A 16,642-nucleotide genomic window follows, 5' to 3' on the forward strand; every position below is an offset into this window, starting at 1 on the left:
TAGGGTATACCTATATCGGAAAGATTTTCCACTACCGGCTATGTGGCGTATAAGCTCTGTATCTGTAGGCATTCTATCGGCTCTATGTGAAAAGGTCATGGTTTTGTTATTCCATGACACTTCCCAATTTCCCGGCTTTCGGGGATTGGAAATGTTAAAACATATTAGGGATCTATCCACATGGTATTGGTGGAGCTTCAAACTAGGAGGACTAGAGATATTAAACCTCCTGTCCACCGGCCTCCCACCACTTAGCTCAAGTACCTCCCCTATCGTTAAAAGGAAATGGTACTAAGCCTGATTTGCTATGGCCTTGGGGTACTTGAAAGCATACCCAACAATCTGTCTGATTTAACACTTTACCCACTAAGGAGTGATAGTCACTCAATGGGTGCCGGTCCATGTTAATGTTAAAACTGGACTGACATTTCTTGATGCACCCATCCTCTACTACACTGTCACAGAGTCTACAGATACAGTTCTCTTTTCAGCTAACAATCCTTCACAATGTTTACAAATAACATGGCTGCTAGATCGTTTCCGGTACTCGCCTTTGCTCAGTGATTGTGTTGTTATTGGAAATTTACACCTCCGTCTCAGTCATCAGAAACCCATTCTGGATCCTTTCTCGACCTCCATGGTACTCTCGCCGGAACAGACTGCTCGGGTCAACATCATGGTCAACAGGAAAATCCGGATCACAGTCTCTTGGGGCAAGTCCATCTTACAGGAGGAGAAAAGGAGAAATTTGTAATGGGGGTACAGGAAAACAGTTTGAGGGGGAGAGAAACTTGTTACGATAATTAGTTCTCTAGTCTTGTTGTTCTTCTTGTTCTGCTGTCATATCAAAGGTGCTGTCTCTCAGTCTTCCAACCGAACACTCTGGTGATACAATATTTCTTCCAAACCAGCGATCTTTCTGTTGACACGACCTCACCTGACCCTCCGTTAGGGGGTTCTGCTATTGCCTTTACCAACTTGGCCGTGTCCCTCTGGGTGTCTCGTATGATGACTGCTGGGTAGAGTGTTGACATCGTGTTGGTTTCACCTTCTCGCTGGTAATCCTGAGGGGAGTTTAACATGGGGTGCGACTTGCACAGGTTAATAGTTGTACATTTAACAGTATTACAATTATCATCGTTACGTTTATTACAATTATTCTTATACAAGTTACTAAGTGCATTTTTATCGTACACCATTGCCATTCTCTGCAACCATAATCCTCTCCATTGCCATGTCTCTCTTCCCAAGATGAGAGTTTGATATGTAAGTTAAATTTCTTTGTATTTCACCTTCCTGTTGCCACAATTTTAAATAGTCATAATGTTTGATCCGTCTCTTTGCTGATTTAATGAGACATATCCTTCTCCTTAGATTTTGTAACACATCTGGGCTAAAGCTACCTATCCGGGGAAACTTCTCCCCGTCATGCACAGTCATTCTTTCCCATTCATCACATAAAACCTCTGTGTGTGAACCGTATTTTTCACACATTACATACCTTGCCGACCCGATTGGCCGGTTTACTGAATCAACCCGAACCGAGGTTGATCGTCCCCTACCCGAACAACTGGCCCCCATACCTGCAGGTGTTGCTTTCACTACCTCTGACCTTCAAATCAGGGTCTTCAGCGAACCCTTACAAAACCAAGATGTCCGGTGTAGGCCGACGGTGGCAGTTTACCGAGTACTCCACTCACTCGCCCACGCCGACCAATACGCCCACACACTGCCTTAGCGCTGGCGTTCTCGACCCAGGGCCCCTGCGACCTGAACCGCTATTTACTGGAACATGTGAGGGTGATCCGAAGAGCACTTACTCTTTCCAGTAACTATTGGTTGCTGGATAGTTCCTGAGTGACCAGCGAACCTCCCTTAAAATAAAAAAAATTTACACAAATCACGTTAGAATGTACAAATAGCGTTTATGACCCCTTTCGTACGCAAATGGTACTGGGTCAAATTACTAACTAATGCACACAATTATGTGCGGTACAATCGTTCGGCACATAAGCAACTAATCTTATGTGCGGAGCGACCAGTGGAATCGAAAATTGCGGCTGCGAATTCCTTCAGCCAGAGCTTTAATGGCCTATATGGGTTCTGCACCAACACCCTGGGTTGTGCTCCTTTCTCTATAGCGGACTTCTTAGTCTGCTGTACCTGGACCTCCTGGTCTGTTCCGGACCTCCTGGTCTGTGCTACAGTAGACCTCCTGGTCTGCTATACTCTAATGCTCAAATTTATGTTTAACAAGGGATGCCTCCCCAGCCACCATGCACGTCACTTACATGTATGTACCTCACGAGAACTCGACTTCTTGTGGTTCAACCCAAAAATTGTAAAAACATATATATGCAAACACTCACTCACCACATGTACACTTTACTTTTGTTTCTATTTCTGCGCAGAAATTTCTTTCCTTTAGACCAGATGAGTCGTAAATTTAGAGAAAGGTCTATTAGTTTAAATTTCGGACACTAAAATTGACTTGCGCTATTTATCGCGTTGCCACCTTTTCGCCTGTTAAAATAATACTATAGTGTGATTTGAGTTACGTGGGCATACCCAGACGCTCCGTTGCGTAATATACGCTGCGTGCGTCGGCCTTTACGTTGCGTACACTAGTCTAACCCTTTTGTTAGAAACACGTGTATGCCAGCCAGATATGTCCACAGAAATACAATTAACACGTTTATCAATGTAGATGGTCTTCAATCATCTACCGAGCACCACCCAGGTCTTTCCTTGTATCTTAGGCAAAGCTGTGTGCGTGCTTTACAAATTACCCCTTAATGTATTACTTTTACTCTTTAACTTCTAATAGCAACAAATCTTTCTTAGCACGTTATCAATGCAAATAGCAAACAGGAAGGTGAGATGTGAAAACTACACAAATGAACATGCAATTCTAAATTTAATCTAATAACATACATTGATGTAAGCACACGCATATAGATATTACATATAAGTACCAATCACTATTACTTATGATTGACTATGATATGGACTAAATAAATGCATTAAAAAAACTCATTAAATGATGATTTCTTTTTTTGACAATGGATGGCTGATTATTTCCTGAGTCAACTGAAAATCAGCCGCTTAGGAGAAAAAAATTTAAAATGTGACCTTCCCAAAATGGCCGCTGCTCCTCCCCCTTTCACCTCCATGAGGGCCACACAAAATGGTGGACAGACTATGCTGCTTCTTGTCACAAAGAAAGTCATCATTCAAACTCCTAAAGTTATCACGCTATGCAGAGCGATTAAAAATAATTTTAAACCTATTTAAACAGACAAACCATCCAATCTGCGTGTGTAGTTGGCACCAAATAGAAATAAAAACCAGATTTACAAAGACAATAACGTACTGTTCTTACCTTCCAGTTCCCGAATTCCCTCAGCACTCCTTACTAAGTGAAGCAGGCGCTTATCTGGTCAGCACTGCGAGGGATAGCACCTTCCCGCCTTTTGCTGATTGATAATGTCTGCTAAAGTTACCTAGTGCAGATATGTGAAGACCGGAGGACGAGCTCCCAATTGACAATGTCTATAATATTTGTCCTATTAAAAACACGTTAAAGGTTAAAGAACACAGTACGCAATTGGCGCAAAAGGTACCGCAAGGGTACGCCCTTAACTATACCTTAAGGAATGTACTTATACTGTAAACATTTGTGCAGTGATAATGTGTAGATGTAATGCAGTGTAACCTTGTTAGCTTAAAAGCTGTATGAGCGACTATGATGCTCTGAGAACCCCTTAGTAATACAATAATCAACCAAATACCGGTCTAAGGTTCTAACGCCTTTAGTGAGAGAATGAGAACGTTCACTTTGCAAAAGAATACACTTTACAATTTATACACTACCAAGATAACATAGAATATCTAACCAAGTAACTACACATAAAATACAATAAAGACACAAGTACGTTTAAGGGGGAGGGGAGAGAGAGGGGGAGAGAGAATGGCTAACAATAACAATAAGACAATATGGTTGCAGAGAAACTTACACATGTGAGGAACAATTGCTGCGCAGTTAGTCAATGCTGAGAATCTTTGTGGAGAGAATACTTGAGCTTACCCATACTGGCTGTCCCTATATACACAACACCCAGCAACAACACAATGGTACCGCATGGGACAGAAGCTAGACTCCATTTTGGGAAAACTCCCATGATTCCAAAGACTGCAACACATGGTTCAAAGGGGGAGGGGAAAACACCCAGCAGCAGCCATCTTCTACACCTGATCACAATGTAACCACACATATCATCCTGCCATTCCTACAAACACATGCTATATTTCAGCAAGATGCACTCTATATAAAACCACTACAATCTGTTATAAATCACCATCCACAAAATTATACCAGAGATGCTATGCTACAGATTGTCTACTGTTCCAATTCATTACAGATTTCATAGAGTATCAGCACAAACACCCAACAATCACACAACTGCACAAGCCTCATTAACCTTAAGCCATTTGTATCTCCAAACCAACCACTCTATACCAATCACTTCACAACTACTCTACCTCAAACACATATTTAAACTATTCTATGCCAATCAGCCATGTGATATTGAGATTATGATACTTAGCCTTTCGCTTGGTAGTCAGTCCTGGGGATAGGCCAGCCATGCTTCTGGGTGCCAGGTAGCTGTGGGAGTAGCTACAGTACATCTGTCCTCTGAGGCCACAAGCAACTGAACACTGACCTCTTCTCTTAGCCAGGAACTACTTTCCGGTTTGACTAGTTCCTGGGGGAGGGGTCTCTCTTGCTTTGTATATGCTGATCAGGTTCAGCCCTGAGAACTGCCAACTGTATCATTCATTGTTCTAACAAAGGGATTTTAGCTTTTATACATATAATCATATCTATCCGCTGCAATGTCCCACAACTTCACAACAAGTATCAAATTAATCTACACACCAATCTGCTTGTTTCAATATTAAACATGACGGGTGTATCTGGTTCTGTTCAAATAATACACATTCATGACATTAATTCATTAGCTAATTTTAAATCTCCATGATGTCTGGTGCTTGATATTATTATAATTATGTACTGTATGAAATAAGTGTCGAATCCATCTCTGTGCCATGTCCGTGTAAATGCGTGTGTTACCATATATTGCTGTGCTCGCTGCGCATATTTGCAAGTATAGCGACTTAAAGGTGTGCAGTTTGTATGTTCTCTCTATGTAATATTTTTGACTTTGACAAAGGTTAGGTGGACATCTTAGGGAGAGCACGGTGGCTGGACTGGCATGAGGAGGTACTGCGCAGGTTACCTGTGAAAGCCACTGTCCCCGTGACCGGAGTTAGAGAAATGGCAACCATAGAGCAGTGAGAGCCTCCCGCAGCATATCTACAGCTTCCAGTGATCGCAGCTGACATGGGAGTGTGGTGATGTAGCTCCCATCCTCTATAGGGGCAGACTGGAGGCAGTTCCCAGCCTGAGAAATGGGACGGTGCGTCAGTGAGCACAGTGAACAGGAGCTGGTGAGCAAACACTGAGTACATTGCACCTTTCAGATCCGAGAACCCTTACTAAGAATATTCTGTCAGCAGTTTACCCTCTCCTTGCTGCAGCTGTTGTTAAATCATTTAGCATTACAGACTTGCAGTTTGGAGACTGTGAAGGGAGGACAGCATACGTGCCTATACTTATTTATACATGCCACGATCATACACTCAGTATCAGCTGCCATGCTTCTAGAGAGTCCAAGGAAAGTCATTTCATCTGTAACAGTTATATTTTAGCAGCCAATACAGTGATATGGACCGGTAGCTGCAGGCCAAAGTAACCGAGACACATTCAGCGGCTTAGATACTTAGTGATACAGGCGCATTCAGCAGCTCACCCTTAAAAGCAGAGAGGTGAGCCAGGGCCAAGTCTGGACCAAGTGATACAGCTAACCTAGCTAGGTTCATCACAGTGTTAGAGATTATGGACAATCTCTGCTAAGGAACAGTTCTTTAGATCCACCGTAATAAAGTACAGCTGGCTGGTAACACATTGGGCTCTGAGACTAACCAGGGTGTAATTAGAAAGATTTAGCAGTCTCCACAGTTACTGCAGCTGCATGCAAGGTAACATCGCTGCAATTTCTCACAGACAGAACTCCAACACCAAGCCCTCTGGCTACACGGAATAAGCTGCCTTTCTTCTTGTGTGATTTCTCCGCTATTACTTTTAGCATACCCAGATTCAGTGATTAATCTCAGGAGATTGACTATCTAGAGAAAGTGCACTATAACTACGAAATATCTATATATACGTATATGAACATTACAGAGGTTACAAAGGGGCCCCAATTAAAAGGTAATTGTTATTGTGAATGCTATTGTAAATTTATGTTTTCTCTTAGTAGGACTGTTATTCTCTAAATATTGTGCATTGTAATACGTTTTTTTTTGTAAGCAACATATGTTGAGTATAATACAAATACTGTTTCGCTCTTGACTACTCGAAGTTTCACAGTAAAAGAAGTTACACTGAAGTGTTACAGTTGAATAAAATTCCAGTCTCTAGATATTGTCATTAATGTCTTTACAAAAAGTATTTTAAAATAAAAGTGTATCCTAAATTGCACATGATACTTACCTTGGTGGGTATTACATAAGCTATATGTTAAGAGCATAACATGGGTGAGAGGTAATGTTAATAGGTGTTACATACTATAAATACTGTAGTAAAATAATAAGGTGCTAAAAAAGTGCTGTATCAAATATTACAATGTCATGCCCCAAGGTAGCCACACCACGCCAACCCAAACATCCCTAAAACTGACAAATTGTATACATTTATTTTGGACTTACCAATATTCTATATTGTGTACATGCATACACTTGAAGTTGGAGACTTCTTCAGCCACAGGTTCTCAAACTCGGTTCATGTTTTGCAGGTCAACTGTAGATTCTTAAAATGTGACAGTTGGTGATACACAGAGCACCTGCCGGGTGACATGGAAAACGTGAACCGTGTGAGGTCCTGAGGACCAAGTTTGAGAACCACTGAGCTAGACTAGCACTCAGGGGTGTTTCTAGAGAGGAGAAGGCCCATGTGCAGGCTCCGGTTGGGCCCTCTCCTCTCTAGCCGGCAAAGCTGGGTAGTGTGTGGCTGAAACTTGCCTGCATATGGATTTTTCCTTCGCCACACTGTATGAGCCAGGAGAAATCCACCACATGTGATCTATGCACTTTTTCATTTTCTAAAATGTTTTTAATGTCATGCTATATATAAAGCTGTGCACTGTGCCACAATATATGCTTATTATATATGTATGTTTTATAAATTTGTACCACCCTCTTTATCCATACCCAAAATTAGTGTGTGGTTTATTAAGGGAGATACACTGATTCCAGTAACCTGGAATTAACATCCTTCAAGAGTAAGCTCTAAGGTCTTTTCCTTCATCTTTGGTATTATATGCTCTACAAGTAACCAGGTGTCTCACTTGTTTTGGTAAAAAAAAAACCTTTGCTCAGAGGTCATCTTGCTAGATGACTGAGGCCTGGAATCCAGTGGCGCAGCGTATGTATTTGGTCTGTTACCTGTAAGCCCTTATTGGTATATTATACTATACTTGCATTTCTCTGTATATTGGTGTTTATGGTTTGATCAGTTGTTACTGCATTCTGTATCTGTTTTCCCCTTTTCTCTTTATTAAATGTTTTGCGGTTTGGAGCGCAATACACTTGTAACTAGAGATGAGCGGGTTCGGTTACTCGGGATCCGAACCCCCCCGAACTTCACCCATTTTACACGGTTCCGAGGCAGCCTCGGATCTTCCCGCCAAGCTCGGTTAACCAGAACGCGCCCGAACGTCATCATCCCGCTGTCGGATTCTTGCGAGATTCGTATTCTATATAAAGAGCCGCGCGTCGCCACCATTTTCACTAGTGCATTGGAGATTGAACGGAGAGGACGTGGCAGCGTTCTCTCCCTGAAAAGCTCCGTAATCTGTGCTCAGTGTGCTGCAAATATCTGTGCTCAGTGTGCTGCAAATAATCTGTGCTCAGTGTGCTGAAAATATCTACGTTCTCTGCCTGAAAACGCTCCATATCTGTGCTCAGTGTGCTGCAAATATCTGATCAGTGTGCTGCATTGTGGGGACTGGGGAACACCAGTATAAGTATATACATGATGTGGCCATTCACTGGTACCTGGTGACAGAACGTATACTGGATTCCCCCACAATGTAACTTTATATCTGTCATCTATATACATGATGTGGTCATTCACTGGTACCTGGTGACAGAACGTATTCTGGATTCCCTCACAATGTAACTTTATATCTGTCATCTATATACATGATGTGGTCATTCACTGGTACCTGGTGACAGAACGTATACTGGATTCCCCCACAATGAACTTTATATCTGTCATCTATATACATGATGTGGTCATTCACTGGTACCTGGTGAGAGAACGTATACTGGATTCCCCCACAATGTAACTTTATATGTGTCATCTATATACATGATGTGGCCATTCACTGGTACCTGGTGACAGAAAGTATACTGGATTCCCTCACAATGTAACTTTATATCTGTCACCTATATACATAATGTGGTCATTCACTGGTACCTGGTGACAGAACGTATACTGGATTACCTCACAATGTAACTTTATATCTGTCATCTATATACATGATGTGGTCATTCACTGGTACCTGGTGAGAGAACGTATACTGGATTCCCCCACAATGTAACTTTATATGTGTCATCTATATACATGATGTGGTCATTCACTAGTACGTGGTGACAGAAAGTATACTGGATTCCCCCACAATGTAACTTTATATATGTCACCTAGTATATACATGATGTGGTCATTCACTGGTACCTGGTGACAGAAAGTATACTGGATTCCCCCACAATGTAACGTTATATCTGTCACCTATATACATGATGTGGTCATTCACTGGTACCTGGTGACAGAACGTATACTGGATTCCCCCACAATGTAACGTTATATCTGTCACCTATATACATGATGTGGTCATTCACTGGTACCTGGTGACAGAACGTATTCTGGATTCCCCCACAATGTAACTTTATATATGTCACCTATATACATGATGTGGTCATTCACTGGTACCTGGTGACAGAACGTATACTGGATTCCCTCACAATGTAACGTTATATCTGTAACCTATATACATGATGTGGCCATTCACTGGTACCTGGTGACAGAAAGTATACTGGATTCCCTCACAATGTAACTTTATATCTGTCACCTATATACATAATGTGGTCATTCACTGGTACCTGGTGACAGAACGTATACTGGATTACCTCACAATGTAACTTTATATCTGTCACCTATATACATGATGTGGTCATTCACTGGTACCTGGTGACAGAACGTATACTGGATTCCCTCACAATGTAACGTTATATCTGTCACCTATATACATGATGTGGCCATTCACTGGTACATGGTGACAGAACGTATACTGGATTCCCTCACAATGTAACTTTATATCTGTCACCTATATTCATGATGTGGTCATTCACTGGTACCTGGTGACAGAACGTATACTGGATTCCCTCACAATGTAACGTTATATCTGTCACCTATATACATGATGTGGCCATTCACTGGTACCTGGTGACAGAAAGTATACTGGATTCCCTCACAATGTAACTTTATATCTGTCACCTATATACATGATGTGGTCATTCACTGGTACCTGGTGACAGAACGTATACTGGATTCCCCCACAATGAACTTTATATCTGTCACCTATATACATGATGTGGTCATTCACTGGTACCTGGTGACAGAACGTATACTGGATTCCCTCACAATGTAACTTTATATCTGTCACCTATATACATGATGTGGTCATTCACTGGTACCTGGTGACAGAACGTATACTGGATTCCCTCACAATGTAATGTTATATCTGTCACCTATATACATGATGTGGCCATTCACTGGTACCTGGTGACAGAACGTATACTGGATTCCCTCACAATGTAACTTTATATCTGTCACCTATATACATGATGTGGTCATTCACTGGTACCTGGTGACAGAACGTATACTGGATTCCCTCACAATGTAACTTTATTTCTCTGACGTCCTAGTGGATGCTGGGGACTCCGTAAGGACCATGGGGACATAGCGGCTCCGCAGGAGACAGGGCACAATAATAAAAGCTTTAGGATCAGGTGGTGTGCACTGGCTCCTCCCCCCATGACCCCCCTCCAAGCCTCAGTTAGATTTTTGTTCCCGGCCGAGAAGGGTGCAATCTAGGTGGCTCTCCTGAGCTGCTTAGAATAAAAGTTTAAGTTAGGTTTTTTTCTTTCAGTGAGACCTGCTGGCAACAGGCTCACTGCTATGAGGGACTTAGGGGAGAGAAGTAAACTCACCTGCGTGCAGGATGGATTTGCTTCTTAGGCTACTGGACACCATTAGCTCCAGAGGGAGTCGGAACACAGGTCTCACCCTGGGGTTCGTCCCGGAGCCGTGCCGCCGACCCCCCTTGCAGATGCCGAAGTTGAAGAGGTCCAGAGGTCCAGAAACAGGCGGCAGAAGACTTTCAGTCTTCATAAGGTAGCGCACAGCACTGCAGCTGTGCGCCATTGTTGTCAGCACACTTCACCAACAGTCACCAACTGTCACTGAGGGTGCAGGGCGCTGGGGGGGGCGCCCTGGGCAGCAATGTATAATACCTTTTTATGGCTAAAATACATCACATATAGCCCTTGAGGCTATATGGATGTATTTAACCCCTGCCAGATCTCACAAACTCCGGGAGAAGAGCCCGCCGAAAAGGGGGCGGGGCCTATTCTCCTCAGCACACGGCGCCATTTTCCTGCTCAGCTCTGCTGTGAGGAAGGCTCCCAGGCTCTCCCCTGCACTGCACTACAGAAACAGGGTTAAAACAGAGAGGGGGGGCACTTATTTGGCGATATGATTACATATATAAAAATGCTATAAGGGAAAACACTTGTATAAGGGGTTGTCCCTGTATAATTATAGCGTTTTTGGTGTGTGCTGGCAAACTCTCCCTCTGTCTCCCCAAAGGGCTAGTGGGGTCCTGTCCTCTATCAGAGCATTCCCTGTGTGTGTGCTGTGTGTCGGTACGTGTGTGTCGACATGTAGGAGGACGATGTTGGTGAGGAGGCGGAGCAAATTGCCTGTATTGGTGATGTCACTCTCTAGGGAGTCGACGCTGGAATGGATGGCTTATTTAGGAATTACGTGATAATGTCAACACGCTGCAAGGTCGGTTGACGACATGAGACGGCCGGCAAACAAATTAGTACCTGTCCAGGCGTCTCAGACACCGTCAGGGGCTTGTAAAAACGCCCATTTACCTCAGTCAGACACAGACACGGACACTGACTCCAGTGTCGACGGTGAATAAACAAACGTATTTTCCTTTAGGGCCACACGTTTCATGTTAAGGGCAATGAAGGAGGTGTTACATATTTCTGATACTACAAGTACCACAAATAAGGGTATTATGTAGGGTGTGAATAAACTACTTGTAGTTTTTCCTGAATCAGATAAATTAAATGAAGTGTGTGATGATACGTGGGTTTCCTCCGATAGAAAATTATTGGCGGTATACCCTTTCCCGCCAGAAGTTAGGGCGAGTTGGGAAACACACCTTAGGGTGGATAAGGCGCTCACACGCTTATAAAAACAAGGGGCGTTACCGTCTCCAGATACGGCAGCCCTCAAGGAGCCAGCTGATAGGAAGCTGAAAAATATCCTAAAAGTATATACACACATACTGGTGTTATACTACGACCAGCAATCGCCTCAGCCTGGATGTGCAGCGCTGAGGGGGCTTGGTCGGATTTCCTGACTGAAAATATTGATACCCTTGACAGGGACAAGATTTTATTGACTATAGATGCATTTCTATATATGCGAGATGCGCAGAGGGATATTTGCATTCTGGCATCAAGAGTAAATGTGATGTCCATATCTGCCAGACGAAGACACGACAGTGGTCAGGTGATGCAGATTCCAGACGGCACATGGAAGTATTGCCGTATAAAGGGGCGGTCCATCGGACCTGGTGGCCATGGCAACAGCTGAAAAATCCACCTTTTGTTACCCCAAGTCACATCTCAGCAGAAAAGGACACAGTCTTTTCAGTCTCAGTCCTTTCGTCCCCATAAGGGCAGGCGGGCAAAAGGGCCAGTCATATCTGCCCAGGGGTAGAGGAAAGGGAAGAAGACTGCAGCAGGCAGCCCATTCCCAGGAACAGAAGCCCTCCACAGCTTCTGCCAAGTCCGCAGCATGACGCTGGGGCAGTACAAGCGGACTCAGGTGCGGTAGGGGGTCATGTCAAGAGTTTCAGCACGCAGGGGGCTCACTCACAAGTGGACTCCTGGATCCTACACGTAGTATCCCAGGTGTACATTGGAAATTCGAGACGTCTCCCCCTCACAAGTTCCTGAAGTCTGCTTTACCAACGTCTCCCTCCGACAGGGAGGCAGTATTGGGAACAATTCACAGGCTGTATTCCCAGCAGGTGATAATCAAAGTACCCCTTCTACAACAAGGGAAGGGGTATTATTCCACACTATATTGTGGTACTGAAGCCAGACGGCTCGGTGAGATCTGAAATATTTGAACACTTACATACAAGCGTTCAAATCAAGATGGAGTCACTCAGAGTAGTGATAGCGAACCAGGAAGAAGGGGACGATATGGTGTCACTGGATATCAGGGACGCTTACCTACATGTCCAAATTTGCCTTCTCACCAAGGGTACCTCAGGTTCGTGGTACAGAACTGTCACTATCAGTTCAGACGCTGCCGTTTGGATTGTCCACGGCACCCCGGGTCTTTACCAAGGTAATGGCCGAAATGATGATTCTTCTTAAAAGAAATATGGACGCTTTCCTGATAAAGGCAAGGTCCAGAGAACAGTTGGAGGTCGGAGTAGCACTATCTTAAGTAGTTCTACGACAGCACGAGTGGATTCTAAATATTCCAAAATCGCAGTTTTTTCCGACGACACGTCTACTGTACCTAGGGATGATTCTGGACACAGTCCAGAAAAGGATGTTTTCTCCCGGAGAAGAAAGCCAGGGAGTTATCCGAGCTAGTCAGGAACCTCCTAAAACCAGGAAAAGTATCAGTGCATCATTGCACAAGGATCCTGTGAAAAATGGTGGTTTCTTACAAAGCGATCCCATTCGGTAGATTTCACGCAAGAACCTTTCCGTGGGATCTGCTGGAAAAATGGTCCGGATCGCATCTTCAGATGCATCAGCGGATAACCCTGTCTCCAAGGACAAGGGTGTTTCTTCTGCGGTGGCTGCAGAGTGCTCATCTATGAAAGGGCCGCAGATTCGGCATTCAGGACTGGGTCCTGGTGACCACGGATGCCAGCCTGAGTGGCTGGGGAGCAGTCACACAAGGAAAAAATTTCCAGAGAGTGTGATCAAGTCTGGAGACTTCTCTCCACATAAATATACTGGAGCTAAGTGCAATTTACAATGCTCTAAGCTTAGCAAGACCTCTGCTTCAAGGTCAGCCGGTATTGATCCAGTGGGACAACATCACGGCAGTCGCCCACGTAAACAGGGCGGCACAAGAAGCAGGAGGGAAATGGCAGAAACTACAAGGATTCTTCGCTGGGCGAAAAATCATGTGATAACACTCTCAGCAGTGTTCATTCCGGGAGTGGAAAACTGGGAAGCAGACTTCCTCAGCAGGCATGACCTCTACCCGGGAGAGTGGGGACTTCATCGGGAAGTCTTCCACATGATTGTAAACCGTTGGGAAAAACCAAAGGTGGACATGATGGCGTCCCGCCTGAACAAAAAACTAGACAGATATTGCGCCAGGTCAAGGGACCCTCAGGCAATAGCGGTGGACGCTCTGGTAACACTGTGGGTGTACCAGTCAGAGTATGTGTTCCCTCCTATGCCTCTCATACCAAAAGTACTGAGAATCATAAGAGGGAGATGAGTAAGAACGATACTCGTGGTTCCGGATTGGCCAAGAAGGACTTGGTACCCGAAACTTCAAGAGATGTTCACGGAAGACCCGTGGCCTCTACCTTTAAGAAAGGACCTGCTCCAGCAGGGGCCTTGTCTGTTCCAAGACTTACCGCGGCCGCGTTTGACGGCATGGCGGTTGAACGCCGGATCCTGAAAGGGCATTCCAGATGAAGTCATCCCTACCCTGGTCGAAGACAGGAAGGATGTAACCGCAAAACATTTTCACCGCATTTGGTGAAGATATGTTGCGTGGTGTGAGGCCAAGAAGGCCCCTACAGAGGAATTCCAACTGGGTCGTTTCCTACATTTCCTGAAAACAGGACTGTCTATGGGCCTAAAATTAGGGTCCATTAAGGTTCAAATTTCGGCCCTGTCGAATTTCTTCCAGAAAGAACTGGCTTTAGTGCCTGACGTTCAGATGTTTGTAAAAGGGGTACTGCATATACAGCCTCATTTTGTGCCCCAGTGGCACCTTGGGATCTCAATGTTGTTTTGAGTTTCCTAAAGTCACATTGGTTTGAACCACTCACCACTGTGGACTTAAAATATCTCACATGGAAGGTGACGATGCTATTAGCCCTGGCTTCAGCCAGGCGTGTGTCAGAATTGGCGGCTTTATCATATATAAAGCCCTTACTTAATTTTTCATTCTGACAGGGCAGAATTGAGGACTCGTCCTCAATTTCTCCTTAAGGTGTTTTCTGTTTTTCACATGAACCAACCTATTGTGGTACCTGCGGGTACTAGGGACTTGGAGGACTCCAAGTTACTTGACGTTGTCAGGGCCCTGAAAAATATGTTTCCAGGACGGCTGGAGTCAGAAAATCTGACTCGCTGTTTAGCCTGTATGCACCCAACAAGATGGGTGCTCCTGCTTCTAAGCAGACGATTGCTCGCTGGATTTGTAATACAATTCAGTTTACACATTCTGTGGCAGGCCTGCCACAGCCAAAATCTGTAAAAGCCCATTCCAAAAGGAAGGGGGCTCATCTTGGGCGACTGCCCGAGGGGTCTCGGCTTTACAACTTTGCCGAGCAGCTACTTGGTCAGGGGCAAACACGTTTGCTAAATTCTACAAATTTGATACCCTGGCTGAGGAGGACATGGAGTCTCTCATTCGGTGCTGCAGGGTCATCCGCACTCTCCCGCCCGTTTGGGAGCTTTGGTATAATCCCCATGGTCCTTACGGAGTCCCCAGCATCCACTAGGACGTCAGAGAAAATAAGATTTTACTTACCGATAAATCTATTTCTCGTAGTCCGTAGTGGATGCTGGGCGCCCATCCCAAGTGCGGATTGTCTGCAATACTTGTACATAGTTATTGTTACAAAAATCGGGTTATTCTTGTTGTGAGCCATCTTGTCAGAGGCTCCTTCGTTGTTATCATACTGTTAACTGGGTTCAGATCACAGGTTGTACGGTGTAATTGGTGTTGCTGGTATGAGTCTTACCCGGGATTCAATATCCTTCCTTATTATGCACGCTCGTCCGGGCACAGTATCCTAACTGAGGCTTGGAGGGGGGTCATGGGGGGAGGAGCCAGTGCACACCACCTGATCCTAAAGCTTTTATTATTGTGCCCTGTCTCCTGCGGAGCCGCTATGTCCCCATGGTCCTTACGGAGTCCCCAGCATCCACTACGGACTACGAGAAATAGATTTATCGGTAAGTAAAATCTTATTATCTGTCATCTATATACATGATGTGGTCATTCACTGGTACCTGGTGACAGAGCGTATACTGGATTCCCTCACAATGTAACGTTATATCTGTCACCTATATACATGACGTGGCCATTCACTGGTACCTGGTGACAGAACGTATACTGGATTCCCTCACAATGTAACGTTATATCTGTCATCTATATACATGATGTGGTCATTCACTGGTACCTGGTGACAGAACGTATTCTGGATTCCCTCACAATGTAACTTTATATCTGTCACCTATATACATGATATGGCCATTCACTGGTACCTGGTGACAGAACGTATACTGGATTCCCCCACAATGTAACTTTATATCTGTCACCTATATACATGATGTGGTCATTCACTGGTACCTGGTCACAGAACGTATACTGGATTCCCTCACAATGTAACTTTATATATGTCACCTATATACATGAAGTGGCCATTCACTGGTACCTGGTGACAGAACGTATACTGGATTCCCTCACAATGTAACTTTATATCTGTCACCTATATACATGATGTGGCCATTCACTGGTACCTGGTGACAGAACGTATACTGGATTCCCCCACAATGTAACTTTATATCTGTCACCTATATACATGATGTGGCCATTCACTGGTACCTGGTGACAGAACGTATACTGGATTCCCCCACAATGTAACTTTATATCTGTCACCTATATACATGATGTGGTCATTCACTGGTACCTTGTGACAGAACGTATACTGGATTCCCCCACAATGAACTTTATATCTGTCATCTATATACATGATGTGGTCATTCACTGGTACCTGGTGACAGAACGTATACTGGATTCCCCCACAATGAACTTTATATCTGTCACCTATATACATGATGTGGTCATTCACTGGTACCTGGTGACAGAACGTATACTGGATTCCCTCACAATGTAACTTTATATCTGTCACCTATATACATGATGTGGTCA

The sequence above is a fragment of the Pseudophryne corroboree genome, chromosome 1 (genome assembly GCF_028390025.1).
Source record: "Pseudophryne corroboree isolate aPseCor3 chromosome 1, aPseCor3.hap2, whole genome shotgun sequence".
Lineage (NCBI taxonomy): Eukaryota > Metazoa > Chordata > Amphibia > Anura > Myobatrachidae > Pseudophryne > Pseudophryne corroboree.